The sequence below is a fragment of the Gracilinanus agilis genome, chromosome 2 (genome assembly GCF_016433145.1).
Source record: "Gracilinanus agilis isolate LMUSP501 chromosome 2, AgileGrace, whole genome shotgun sequence".
NCBI lineage: Eukaryota > Metazoa > Chordata > Mammalia > Didelphimorphia > Didelphidae > Gracilinanus > Gracilinanus agilis.
In genome coordinates this window covers 496,901,496-496,914,000 of record NC_058131.1, presented here as the reverse complement: position 1 = coordinate 496,914,000, position 12,505 = coordinate 496,901,496, and the positions used below count along the sequence as shown (strand labels likewise).

Sequence of the window (12,505 nt, the reverse complement as noted above, 5' to 3'; positions counted from 1 at the left end):
AAGAAAAATACCCAGTCAATTATCATAACTATAAATGTGAATAGGATGAACCCACATATAAAATAGCAATGGATAGTAAAAGAGATAAAAAAACCAATATCCTATTATATATTTTGTACAAAAGGCACACTTGAAGAAGGGTAACACAAACCTAGAAATGAGAGGTCTTGGTTTCAAATCTGACTTCATACATTTCCTAGTTGGGTGACCCTGCTCAAGTCACTTAACCCCTATTGTCTAGCCTTTACTTCTCTTATTCCTTAGAGCCATTGATTATTGATTCAAAGTATTGATTCAAAAATAGAAGATAAGTGTTAGAGCAAATCGAATTAAATGGAGCTGATATCTAAATGAGGAAAAGCAAAGCCAGAGAAAGAAAATTATAGACCCATAGTGGCAAATCTATGGTAGGTGTGCCAGAGCAGGAATTTAGAGACTTCTCTGTGGGCACATCTACCTGGTGCCCCAGCACAGAGTTGGCCAGAGTTTGTTAGTAGAAAGCCAGGGGGACTCACGTCCAGGGTGCTCTCTTCTCCCTCTTCACATGCACCTGAGGACATCAACTGATCCTCTAAAAGGTCTGTGATCATTGCTATACACCAATCTTCCTAATAAACAAATCCTAACAAGGGAGATTATGGTAACAAATCACCAGTGAGGAAAGGGAAAATGTAAGAAGATATACAAATAAGAGTGTTCATGGAATGTCAAGTGTCAGAGAGTCAAGAAATGGAATTTTGATAGACAGCTGGATGTGAAGTTGGCAGTTGGACTCAGAGCTCTGGGAGAACCTGGGGAGCAGTGCTTGAGTACAAAGCTCCTGGACTTTTGATCTCTCCTCTGCTCCTCTGATCCTGGTGTGAAGTAGCCTGTCACATAACTTGGTCTCCTGTCCTACCTGAGAGAGTCCTACCAGTGCCTGATCTACATAACAACTGTTTGATCTACCTGGAGAAGAAACTCATCTTGAGAGAAGTGACCTGAGAGACTGCCTCCACAGGCATAGCCTGTATCCAGAGTGACTCAGGTCATTAGGGCCTCCTTCCTTGATCCAGCAACTTGTTCTATTCATCAACCAAACTATTTGGAGTGGCTATAGGGTCAAGTAGATAGAATCAGGGAGGTTTGGGAACTTTAAATCAGAGAGGGAGAGAGTGTAGGTCCAACTCTGTTGGACATTGAAAACATCCTTGCAGATCTAGGATCACCAACCTTAGTTACTGGCCAAATTACCATCTTAAAGTAAGAATGCAGGGCAGGTTCAATATTTGGAAATGAACAGCATAATTGACCATATAAATAACAAAATCAAGAGATATCTCATGATTATCTCATTAGATGAAGGGTCTTTGACAAATTTCTATTAAAACACTGAAGACCAAAGGAATGAAAAGGATAAATAATCTCTATCTAAAACCATCAGCAACCATTATCTGTAATGGGGATGAATTAGAAACCTTTCCAATAAGATCAGGGTGCCCATTATCATCACTATTATTCAATATGGTATTGAAAATGCTAGCTATAGAAATAAGAGGAAAAATGAAGGAAATAGAGTAGGCAATGAAGGATCAAAATCATCACTCACTACAGGTGATATAATGGTATTCTTGTAGCATTTAAGAGAATCGACTAAAAATTAGCTGAAATAGCAACTTTAGCAAAGTTGCAGGATATAAAATAAACTCACATCAAGTCATCAGCATCTCTCTTAGACCAGAAGTAAAAGATACAAAAAGAAGTTAAATTTAAAATAACTAGATAATATAAAATACTTGAGAGTCTACCTGTCAAGACAAAGAGAGTAACTATGTGAATGCAATTATAAAGCATTTTTCACACAATAAATTTAGACCTAAACAATTGGAAAAAGTATCAATTGCTAATGGGTAGGTTAAGTCAATATAATAAAATAACAATTCTCCCTACATTAATATACTTATTAAGTTCTATGCCAAAATATTGCCCAAAATTATTTTTAAGAACTAGAAAGAATGACAACAAAAATCATCTGGTAAAACAAAAGGTCAAATGTATAAAGATATTAAATTTAAAAAGATGAAGGAAGGTGGCTTAACAGTATTAAGTCTTAAGCTGAATTATAAAGAGGTAATCACAAAAATAATCCAGTAGTGTCTAAAAAATAGTGATGGATCAGTGGAATAGATTCAGTCTCACCATCTGAAATAAATTACCATAGTAAATCACCATAGTAATTCAGTGTTTAATAAGTCAAAGTATTCAAGCTTTTGGGAAAATAACTCACTATTAGGCAAAAACTGTTGGGAAAATTAAACTCTCACAGCACAGACTGGGAATAGGCCAACATCTTTCATAATATACTAAGATAATGTCAACATGATATTCATTTAAAGAGTAATATCATTAGCAGATTAAGGGGGGCATTGAATAATATGCCTGCCAGATATATGGATAAAGGAAGAATTTGCCACCAAACAGGAGACAGAGTGCAATATATGATGCATAATATATAATTTTGTTTATATCAAATTTAAAAGTTTTTTATAGATCAATAGGAACAAATAGGCATACAAGAACTACTTGTAAAAGATTATAATATCCTTGTGTTAGTCAAAGATAAATATCCAAGTTTTGGGAATGAAAATTCCATGTTTGGAAAAAATGTTGGGAAAAAGTGAGAGTAGTATGACAGAAATTAGATATAGATGAATATCTTACATCATTTACCAGGATAAGACTAATTGTATAAATAACATAGATCTAAAGAGAACTATTAGAAACAAATAATAAGAACAAAGAACATATTATCCATCAGATTTATTAATAGGAGATGAATCCATGAATAAATAGGCATTGTGAAATGAAAATAGATAGTTTTCAATATTTTAAATGGAAAAAGTTTTGTACAAATAAAATTAATCTAGACAAGATTAGAAGGAAATCAATAAGCAGCAAATCTAGTAAAGTAGGTTAAGAGTTAACATGGCCTAATACAAAACACAGTAAGCAGAACTATAAAAATAATATATGGAATACCTAGAATAATGTGTTATATAATAATTACTAGTAATAACAAATTCCCTGAAGTAGAACCAATATTTTATAAGATTATATTGATTACTACAAATTTGAATATATGATCACATGAAAGGATTCATTACATGCATGAATTGAAAAGAGCAAACTGCCTCACCAAAAAATAAATTAAATAAAAGGAATGTCTCAAAAATTACAAAGAACAGACATGGCCCCAAAATAGAGATATGTGAAAACATTCCTATCAACACCTACACATGCATACATGTGCACACATGTGCACATACACCCATATACTATCATTGTTTTGCAGAGGTGGAAAGGTGCAACCAGGTGGAATGTTATTCATATTTTACATTGTATTGATATGTTGTGCTAATTTATTCCTCTTTATCCTTATTTTTTCTGATTAAAGATCACACAAAAATTTTCCACATATTTTCATGCTAATATATATAACCTCTTGTTCTTTTATTATATCATGGGTACCAGGACCACACTTGTATCTATTATCCATCTTTTTGGCTCCCATATTTTTAGGACATATCTTTCTTTGATATTTACATCACTTTTTTCACTCAAGCCATTTGGTATGCACATGTTTTACTGTACTTTAATAGTATTTAATAAATGATTGTGGACTGACCATATGTGTTTAAGTACATTTGGGGCACCTGTGATCTGAAATACTTTGTAATCATGCTACCCATGATTGAAAGTCACATAGGAAAATGTGCACACATGAGCATATGTGTATGTATGAATGTATAAACATACAAATATATCTGAGGCAACTTGGAGCTCCTAGGGATCAATGAAAACACTTTCCCCTTATGACTTAAAAAAGCATTATGAATATTTCCAGTTCCAAAGCCAAGATGGCAGAATAAAAACAGGGAAGCTTGAAACTATTGTGAGAATTCTCTCCAACCAATCTTAAAATAATACCACAAAAGAATATAGGAGTGAAAGAACCACCAAGGAAACAGAGTAAAGCAACTTTCCAGAAGATAATAACCAGTAAGTTAGGCAGAGAACATCTGGGACATTGGGGTGAAAGAGAAGCACAACCAGCAGGAGGCTATAGCGAGGGATAAGGAACAAGGCAAAAGCAAGGTTCCCCTCCCCTCACATCTACACTACAAGGTTCTGAACCTGAGCCAAAGCCAACATCCAGGCCTTGAGACCCTGTGTGGGTCAATAGAGGTTGAAACCAATGTGCACTCCTTAAAGTTCCAAGTAAACCTGAAGTGAGGTCCAGAATTCCAGCCCAGGGCAATCTATGCTGTACATCCTCATCTCTGTGGGCCCAGAGCTAGGCCAGCAGTCCTAGCCCAGACTTGTGATGAGGACATAGATCCCAGTATTGGGTAGTTGGTAAGCCCTATGCTTGGCCTCCTGATCCTCTTGCCAAAAGCTCAACACAGAGCCCAAAAGACAGTGAAGTCTGTTGTGTACCTGACGCGATCAACCCCAGAATGAAACCAGAAGCCTATACGAAAGCCTGAGGCTGGAATTTCAGCTATCAGAAGTCTCAGGGGTTGATTTAATCAGCACTGGGAGGTGACTCTCAGAGCTCCCAGCCCATAGGCCATGATACCATCTTAGAAGAATTGAAACTTGCAGAAACCCAGAAATAAGGCTAAAGATAGCATCAAGGAAAAAAAAAACTGAAGTTTAAGAGGCTGATCTAACCTCCCAGAGAACAAAGCATAACTTTAAAAAGAGCAGATATTAAAAAAAATTGACCTAACTATAAAGAAGTTGTATGGTGACAAAGGCAAGACACAGACACAAAAGGGGACAGTGAAAGCAAAACAAATACATGGATAGTCCAAAAGAAAAATATGAATTGGACTCATATTCTATAAGAGCTCAAAAAGAATTACAAAAACCAATTAAAAGAGACAGAGATAAAATGGGGAAGAGAAATGAAAGCAGTTCAAGAAGAAATGGGCCTCCAAAGATCAAAAGATGATGAAGGAAAATCATTCCCTAAAAATTAGAATTAGGCAACTAGAAGCTAATGACTTTATAAGACATCAAGAAACAACAGAAACAAAATCAAAAGAATGAAAAAGACAGAAAAAAGCATGAAACATCTCATTGAAAAAACAATTGACCTGGGAAATAGATCCAGGAGAGACAATTTAAGAATTATTGGACTACCTGAAAGTCCTGATTAAAAAAATAAAAGGCTGGACATCATAATACAAAAAATCATCAAAGAAATGCACATTCTTTAAAAAAACCTTTATCTTCCACCTTAGAATCAATACTATTATTGGTTCTAAGGCATAAGAGTGGTAAGGATTAGGCAATGAGAGTTAAGTGACTTGCCCAGGATGACACAGGTTAGAAGGGTCTGAGGCCAGGTTTGAACCTAAAATCTCCCATCTCTATGTCTGTCTCTCAATCCACTGAGATACTCAGCTATCACCTCTCCCCAGATATTATTGAACAAGAGAATCTAATAGAAATTTAAAGAATCCACAGATAACCTCAAGAAAGAAATCCTCAAATCACAATTTCCAGGAATATAATAGCTAATTCAAACACTCCCAAGTCAAGGAGAAAATACTGCAAACAGCCAGAAAGAAACAATTAAGATAGCATGGAGTGGTGATCAGGATCACATAGGCTTTAGCAGCTTCCATATTAAAGGATAAGAAGTCATGGAATATGATATTCAGGAAGATGAAATATCTAGGTTTCTAATCCAGTGTCAACTATCTAGCAAAACTGATTATATTCTTTCAGGGGAAAAAATGGTCATTCAAAAAGATAGAATATTTCCAAACATTCCTAAGGAAAAGACTAGACCTGAACACAAAATTTGAAATAAAACATTACCCAAGTGATGCCTAAAAAAAGTAAATAAGAAAGAGAAAATTTTAGAGACTTGGCAAGATCAAATTGTATATATTCCTACATGGAAAAAAGATATTTGCAATTCTTTAATATTGAGTAGTACATGACTCCTACACAAAAACTGACCATGTATTAGGGCATAAAAACTTCACAAACAAATAGAGAAAAGAAGAAATAAGAAATCATCCATTTCAGATCATAATGCAATAAAAATTGTCATAAAAAAGCTCCAGGGAAAGGTAAATAAAAAATTAATTGGAGACTAAATAATCTAATGCTTAAAAAAGGATAGGTAGAAAGAACAAATTATACAAGCAATCCATCATTTTATTAATGAGAATGGCAATAAGTAGATAACAAATCAAAATTTATGGGATATAAACAAAGCAGTATTTAGGGGAAAATTTATATCTCTAAACACATTGATAAAATGGAGAAAATGCAGATTAGTGAATTGGGCATGCAACTAAAAAAAACAACTAGAAAAAAAACAAATTAAAAATCCTCATTTAAAGACTAAATTTGAAATTCTAAAAATTAAAGGAGAAATTAACAAATTGAAAGTAAGAGAACCATTAAATTAATAGATAAGACTAGGAGTTGGTTTTATGAAAAAAAATAGACAGTGTCAGTTAATTTGATTTAAAAAAGGAAAGAAGAAAATCAAACAATCAGTATCAAAAGTCAAAAGAGTGAACTCACTAACAGTAAAGAGGAAATTAAAGCAATCTTTAGGGGTTTTGGGCCCTATTATATGCCGAAAAATTTGACAGTCTAAGTGAAATGGATGAATATTTACAAAAATACAAATTGCCCAGATAAGCAAAGAGGAAATAGAATCCTTAAATACTCTCACATCTGAAAAAGAAATTTAACAAGCCATCAATGAACTCCACTAAAAAAAAATTTAAAGAACCTAAACTTTTTGGAAAATAGGAAGAAAAGGAATCCTACCAAATTCTTTTCTTAAATTTTAATGTAGAATATTTTTTCATGGTTCCATGATACATGACCCCCTCCCCATATCATCTCCCATCCCAAAGGCAACAAGCATTTCCACTGTGTTATACATGTATCATTGTTCAAAACCTATTTCCATGTTATTCATATTTTCAGTAGAGCAAACCTTTAACATCAAAAATCGTAATCACATCCTTATTGTATTATGTGATCAATCATATATTTTTCTAATGCATTTCTGGTTCCACAGTTCTTTCTCTAGATGTGGATAGAGTTCTTTCTCCTAAGTTCCTCAGGATTCTCCTGAGTTATTGCATTGCTTCTGGTAGAAAAGTCTATTACATTCGATTGTTCCACAGTGTATCAGTCTCTGTGTACAATGTTCTCCTGGTGGGGCAACTGGGTAGCTCAGTGGAGTGAGAGTCAGGCCTAGAGACAGGAGGTCCTAGGTTCAAACCCGGCCTCAGCCACTTCCCAGCTGTGTGACCCTGGGCAAGTCACTTGACCCCCATTGCCCACCCTTACCACTCTTCCACCTATGAGACAATGTACTGAAGTACAAGGGTTTAAAAAACAAACAAACAAAAAAAAAACCAAAACAATGTTCTCCTGGTTCTGCTCCTTTTGCTCTGCATTAATTCCTGGAGATCATTCCAGTTCACATGGAATCCTCCATTTCTTTATTCCCTTCAGGACATTAATTTTCCATCACCAACAAATACCACAATTTATTGAGCCATTCCCCAGTCAATAAATGGTCAGGGGACATGAATAGGCAGTTTTCACAGGATGAAATCAAAACTATCAATAAGCACATGAAAGTGTATTCTAAATCCCTCCTGATTAAGGAAATGCAAATTAAAACAACTCTGAGATGCCACCACACAACTGGCAGGCCAGCCAATATGACAACAAAGGAAAGTGATAAATATTGGAGGGGATGTGGCCAAATTAGGACATTAATGCACTGCTGGTGGAGTTGTGAATTGATTCAACCATTTTGGAAGGCAATTTGGAACTACGTTCAAAGGACTTTAAATAAATGCCTACCCTCTGACCCAGCCATACCACTGCTGGGTTTGTACCCCAAAGAGATAATAAGGAAAAAGACTTGTACAAAAATATTTATAGCTCCATTCTTTGTGGTGACAAAAAGTTGAAAAATGAGGGGTTGTCCAAATTCTTTTTATGAAACTAATAGGATACTGTTACCTAAGTCAGGAAGAACAAGAATAGAGAAAGAAAACTATAGACCAATTTCATTAATGAATATAAATGCAAAAGTTTTAAATAAGATACTAGCAAGGAAACGCTCACTATCTTGAGTATGTGATTTTCAACATTATGTACCCAAAGAAAGCCCCATGATCAAAAACTAATGATTTATTTGGTTGATCTTTCTGGGGACAGCAAGAAAAGTTACATTTTGTAGAGTCCAATGACAGGATGTCTTAGAAACTCCTTGTTCCTTCTACCTCAGTTTATCTTGCCCTTCTTCCTAGAGCTGGCATCCTTCACAGGCTAATGATAAGGTCAAGGTTTTGAAAAGAGGTCAGAAAAAATAAAAATATTATTGGAAGGGGGAAATTCTACTCCAAGCCCCTAGCTTTTCTGGGGTCTTGGAAATTGGTGTTACAAGCTAAATATTACTCTGAGAATTATACAATTAATTTCATCCCACAGAGTCTGTATCTCAAATATATAATTTTTAAAAAGAGGGGAAAGGATATACTTGTATAAAAATAATTATAGCTGCTCTTTTTGTGGTAGCAAAGAATTGGAAACTGAGTGAATGCCCATTAATTGGGGAATGGTTGAACAAATTTGGTATATGTTTATAATGGAATAGTATTGTGATTTAAGAAATGAAAAGGAAGATGATTTCAGAAAAAAAAAACCTTGAAAGATCTTTGGTAAATAATGCAGAGTGAAATGAGCAGAACTGGGAGAACATTGTACACAATAACAGCAACATTGGAGGATGATTATCTGTGAAAATATGGCTATTTTCAGCAATGTAATGAACTGGGACAATCCTGAAGAACTTGTGACAGGGAATGCTATCCACTTTCAGGGAAACTTTAGGGAAAGAACTGTTGGAGTCATTTTTTTTACATCAATATATCTTTGATTTTATTTTGGGATTTTTGTTGTGTATGAGTGTGCTCTTACAATAATGACCAAATATGAAAGTGTGTTTTACATGACAGTAAAAAATGGATGAAAAAAGCATTGTAATGGCTAGTAAAAGAGACCCAATGGTCAGCCAAGTCAATCAAACATGCAGAGCCTCCGAACTGGACCCAGTTGTACCAGGAGTGCTATTTTCCCTTGAGCAAGTACATTTGCTGGGGTATCTCTCTCAGCAGTTTCACTCAAGTCCCTCTGAAGAATCTGCTTTCCTTGAGTTCTGCATTTTAAGCTGAATTCTACACTGTGCACAAGTGTAAGAACATCCTAACCCAGATGCAAGCACTGTACTACCCCATCCCCAAGAATCCTGACATTCTCCACCAGCCTCTGCTGACTGATGACCAGCATCAGGACAAAGAACAGGAACTGCTCAGGGCTCTGGAGCCCCCATTAGACCAAGCCAACTACTCCCTTCTGTCAGGGGAAGTGGAGGCTTTTTCCCTGTCCCTGTGGCAGAAGATTGAAGTGATCAAGGTGAAGGTCAACCTATGAGAGTACACTTTGATGCAGTTCTGGGCCTTGGGTGAGCACAAGGGGATTATCTCCCCCAGTACATGGGGGTACCTGGACTTCGCTATTTTCAGTGAGTGGTGATAGCTGAGAGCACCAAACATGGCCCCTTGGTGCTCAAGAGTTTCAAGGATGCACCTCTGGACAGCCTCGAGTACTTATTCCCTGGGGGTGAAGCCACAGACTTTCAGACTTAAGTTAGCTATGCTCAATGCTATTGTCATGGTGTCTAGACTGGTGGCTTTCATCAAGTTGGGCACGATGGCTGCTTCTTCTCTCCATCTAGCTACCTCCCTGCTCCTGCTGCTTTTTATTTTTCTCCTGGGGCACTGAACCATCACAATTTTCACCCAGCAGGGGGAAGCTGAAAAACCTAGATCTAATCCATCTACTCTATTTCCATACCACTTCTAACGATTCTGAGCTGATCAATAACATAGTGCTGAGTGCTCTGGAAGAACATATCAAGGAGGTCCTGCTGGCCCATGGTTTCCTCAGCAGGTAAGTGGATGCGCCTCCAGAGGAGAGTGCCCAGTGGCTGCAAAAAACTGTGGAAAGCTGCGTCATGATCCACTTGGGCTGCAAAGGGAGCTTCAGTGGAGCTGGAGTACTGGATCACCACAAAGTTTTTGTAGAAAGCATATCCTTTGGACCCCTGAACAGCATTTTCAAGATATTTAAGCCCCTTCTGATTAGCCAGACTTCCAAACCCCTAGACCCTCCTCAGATCCAGCCTGTCAGGGAATGAGGTACTTGTTGCCCCATCTGCTATTCTCTTCTGATGATTCTCCTTTTGGTTGTGACATCCTAGGACTACACTCAGCCCATGGATGAAGTGTCCAATGCAAAGGAGATTCCAGAGTGTGGAGAGAGACAATGTTAACCATATTTCCCCCAGTGATGCTGCTACCTCCTATCGCTTGGAGAAGGGAATAGATAATGCACCTGTCCCCTTCCCCAATAGCCTCTCCTCCCATTAAACTCTAGTTATTTTTCCCTAGATTAAGATATTTATTTAAAATTTATATTTCTGAAAAAAAAGTTAACCTTATAATAACTAGGAGATATTTCCATTTATTCATATCCTGGCTACCCAAAATAAATTTTTTAACTTCTCCCCTTCCCACTCTGTTAAGAAACATTGTAATGGTTTGTACATATGAAAGGTTGTTGAAATAAACTACAGTTTAATTTGCATGCTAATGTGTTTGTGTTGTTTTTGCTTTTCTCTAGCAATTAGTGAAGTTAAACTAAAAAATTTCCTTGGCTGCAGTAGAACTTAAAAAGGTCAGAAGAGATGAGGAAAGTTTACTGGCCTCTGTTGTGCAAAACAGGCAAGATCATTAAGGAAAAATTAAAACATTTTTCAAAAAAAGCTGAATTTACATGTGAAAGCCATCTGAGGGCCAAATTTAATTTATCCTCTGTTAAGATATGTAGGCTTTATAAGGCTATCTATTACATTATTGAAACAAATTCTAATAGCAGTTGCCATTTACAATACCTGTGAGAAACTAAAGCAGTTTATTAAATTGCTTATTTTCACTAATAGGAAATGTGGCTAGTTCTTTTGCTGGCACTAATAGAAACAGAAAATGTCTTTTCTCTAGATTAGATTATGAGCTCATTTATCTTTGCAATAGACATAGATCTTTGCTTTATTTTTTTAACACTTTAAAATGGTAGAGTTTTAGAAAAACTTTTTTTTAAATAAAAGGGTTCTTTAGCAAGAAAAAATTAATTTACACTCCTCCCTATATCTATTATACCAAAACCAATCTATTTGACTAGGGGACTTTTCTGAGCTGATTGATATGGAACAATACATTTTCTTCTCTTTAAAGCTCAGCCAGCTTTCTCAATATTAACTTTCAGTTTTTTAAAGGCTATATATGTGTTTATACGCATACATACACATACACTTTATACATATCCATATGCAAATATATGTACAACTCCATGTATGTGTGTGTGTATTGATGTCTTCCTGGCTTCATCTCTGATACTGCTCCATGATTCTGCCCTTATTTGTAGGTCCTCTCTTTTGATTGGTTGTCTCTACTGACATTTTTTAGGATATCACTGAAATAACCTTCATGGCAATGTTTCAGTTATTTCTACTAGATTCAGCATGGAACCATTCTCAACTGAACTCTTAAGAAACACTGCATTTTTTTCAATTGTCTGAGACCATGGGAAGGAGACAAAGAAATTAATAATGCAACATAAAGTATAATAACTCGTACAATATTGTTGAATTCAGAAACAAGTGAAAATCTTTAAAAGTTAAATAAGATAAAGCAAACAAACAAAACCTTGAACCCAAATTTTGTTGTATCCAAGGAGGAATCCCTGGAAGATAGGGTAAGGGACAGAGATTGCACTTGTGAATTCATTGATAACAGGGAATTCTTAAATGAGGAAGCTTCCTCTTGCAATGAAGACTAGCACATTTATTTTCTGATTAAGGAATACATACTTGTCCTATGCCAGATTCATATTGTATATTTAGTACTCCTCTACTCCTATTCTCCATTTGTTTGGTATGAAGCAAAACCTAAGCTTTAATATGTCTCCTAGGCACAGGGATGGAAGTCAAACAAACTGAATAGTGTGAGAAAAGGAAGACTATGCACTCCCCTACCTGGAACCAGAAGTGATTCCTCAATATTAGACCCTATTATTCATCCCCATCAGAACATGGAGGTAACTGAGCTGGGAGAGGATGCCACTAGCATGGCTGCACTGCAAAAGGATGCTGGGTTGCAACAGACACATTGCTTTTCTTTTTAGTTCTCAGCTTCCTAATCTCTAAATGGAGTAATGAGATATTTCTTTTGCATCCATTAGAGGGATTTCATATGTACAAAATGAAATATTATGAGTAGACATTCAAATGCTAAATGCATATTGCCTATGAATAATAATTCATAGAAACAAATTATTCATGTGA

The 12,505-nt window shown here is 36.0% G+C and overlaps 1 pseudogene; it reads left to right on the top strand.

Moving 5' to 3' along the window:
* LOC123234025 overlaps positions 1–10,300 on the top strand; it is a 112,062-nt pseudogene extending 101,762 nt beyond the window's left edge.
* Positions 10,301–12,505: the final 2,205 nt, after the last annotated feature.